Source organism: Loa loa (assembly GCF_000183805.2).
Source record: "Loa loa unplaced genomic scaffold supercont3.98, whole genome shotgun sequence".
In the NCBI taxonomy this organism is placed as follows: Eukaryota; Metazoa; Nematoda; class Chromadorea; order Rhabditida; family Onchocercidae; genus Loa; species Loa loa.
The window spans coordinates 203999-206738 of record NW_018108278.1 but is presented as its reverse complement, the minus strand read 5'-3'; positions in this window follow the sequence as shown (position 1 = coordinate 206738).

Genomic DNA, 2740 nt, shown 5'->3' with positions numbered 1-2740 from the left:
AAGCCGATCGACAATACTGGTGATATTTGGCTATTGGTCGACATCACACTCCACGATTCAGAAAAAACCCACCACACTGATAGAGAAATTCTTAGGAAAGCTTTAGTACATACTGTGCGGGCGATATTACTACACTTGAGGGCAGGTATCTTTACATGAGTTTTGGTATAAATCGCTATCTCATTTATCGTGAACTTTGTAGTGAATTGATCATCGCAATTCCATTTCTGTGGGAAATTAAACGTATTTCAGAAATCCATTTGCAGTTTTCATTCGAAAAAATTGGTAGAAATAGTGAAAAAATAGTAGTAATTAATAGTAAATTTTTTGTTGTAATACTTGATTTAATAAGTTCTCGCGCCCTTTGTGTTCCTCTAGTTCGGAGAGCAATTGGTTCCTCTTTTGGTTTATCCTTTGTCGTTGTTCTGACTTCTTCACTGTCCTCTTCTTTTACTTCTAGAGGATAAAGTAAGTTAATTGGTCGTTTGAGGAGTTTTCCATTGGGGGTTTGCACCATTACACTCCTAATTCATCCATCCTTTCCAATATTAAGCTCTTGAACCTTTACTAGCTCCCATATTCCTCTTGGTAGTCCAGATTCATTTAATAATACTATTTCACCGCGACGCGAAGTTCTTTTTTCCACTCTTTTAGGCGATGCTATTTCTCTCTGGGTACGTTCTCTAAGACTACTCAGATATTCGTTTTTCCAAATTTCCCAAAATACGTCTAATGGTTGACTAAGTGGGTGAAGTGTGAACTCATCTTGTATACTATCTTCATTTGTTGGTATATCTAATGAGACATATGGTGTAATAAAATCAATAGGCCTTATGATTTTGTAATCATCAAAATTTAAGTAAGTTGATGGTCGGGTATTAAGTATTCCTTCAATTTCTACTGTTAGTGTGACGAATTCTCTTTCCCACAAAAGTTTTCTACCTATTGCTCTTTTGAGCGCTTCTTTCGTTAATCCAATCATTCTTTCATGAACTCCTCCGGTCCATGGTGCTTTGGGTTTAATATTTTTCCATATCATTCCTTTTGAAGCGAAAAAATTTGTTTTGGTCCATGATAGTTCTGAACAAAAGTTGGAATTGACTAACATTGTCGCTTAGAACAAGTTTAGGATATCCTCGTCACGATGCAAATCTACGGAATATATGCATGAACATTTCAGCTGACAAGTTTTCTACCGGTTCTAAGTGAACTGTTCTTGTAGTAAAGCAGGTGAACAGAGCTATCCACCTTTTGACTATTCCAGTGTCATTCTTAATTGAAAGTGGTCCCAAATAATCAAGACCGACCTGTTCAAAGATTTTTGATTTTTTAACGCGGGACTCTGGTAGATTTGGCATTAACGGTAATTTGAATAGCTTTGCTTTCCATCGTTTACATGCCATGCATTCATTTATGATTCGGTTTACTGCAGATCTACCGCTTGGTATCCAAAACTTTTATCTTAATTCACACAGTGTGTGTCCAATTCCTGCATGGTAAAGCTCTTTATGCTTATGCTTGATAGTAAGTTTAGTAATGTGATTGCGATTTGGTAAATAAATAGGAAATTTACTTTCCGTATCTAAATCTGCGTTTTCGAGACGACTTTTTGATCGCCATAAGTTGTCAGTTTTATCGTAGTATAAATTCCAACTGTTTATTCGTTGCTCGTTTATTTCGTCAGATTGTGCTTGCTTGATCAATATCCACTCCGCTTTATCATAATTAGCTTTGTCATAGAATCTTTATCTGGAGATATCGATTGCAACCACAGTATTTTTCCTTTGAGACGTAGCTTGATGAATTTTAGAGCCCATAAAGTGGTTTTCAGTAATCTAGTCCATTTGCTAAAACGACTTGCATCTATGAAGTGAAAATTCTTTGATTCAATAATTCGTTTCACTTTTGTAATCGTTGCCGTAATAGCTCTACTGAATTCTTCTCCTGCATAACTGAATCTCCATTGCGGCCATTTAGTTTTTGTCTCTGTTAGCCAATTTGGGCCTTTCCACCATGATTCACAATTTCGAAGTTTAGCTGGTGACATTCCTCTGGTTGTTACGTCTACGAGATTGTGCTCACTTGATATATATCGAAAGGTAAAGTTTGCCTTTCGAATTTCTTCAACCCTATTTTGAACAAATCGAGGAAGTAGTTTAGAATAATTTTTGATCCAAAATAAAACACATTTTGAATCCGACCATAGGGTTGCCGGTGTATCTTTCAATTCTAATTGTTTTAATACAAAATGTGCGGCTCTTACTCCAATTAATACTAATAGCAATTCGAGTCTTGGTATAGATATTCCTTTAATTGGAGCTATTCGGGATTAGGCATATATTAGAAATGAAGTTCCTGTCGTGAAATTTTTCTTCGGTGGATAGTCCAATGGATTATTTGTGTTGCGTGGGACCAACTCGTATGAAAAATGGATAGTACAATGGATTATTTGTGTTGCGTGGGACCAACTCGTATGAAAAAGGGTTTATTCGTCTCCGCTATATCAAAAAACAAAAACCAGCAGTAAAATTTGACAAGCTTATATTTATTAGGAAGTGGGTATGGTTTTTTCTAATTATTCAAACATTTAAAGAGATGTTGATTCGCATACATCGGAATTTGTGAGAATATTGTTATCAGATGTAAATTGGATAGATGAGAACCATGAACACAAAGATGTTAAATTGAATACTAATGTAAGCAATTGAAAAGAAAGGCATTTACCTTTATACAAGGAAAT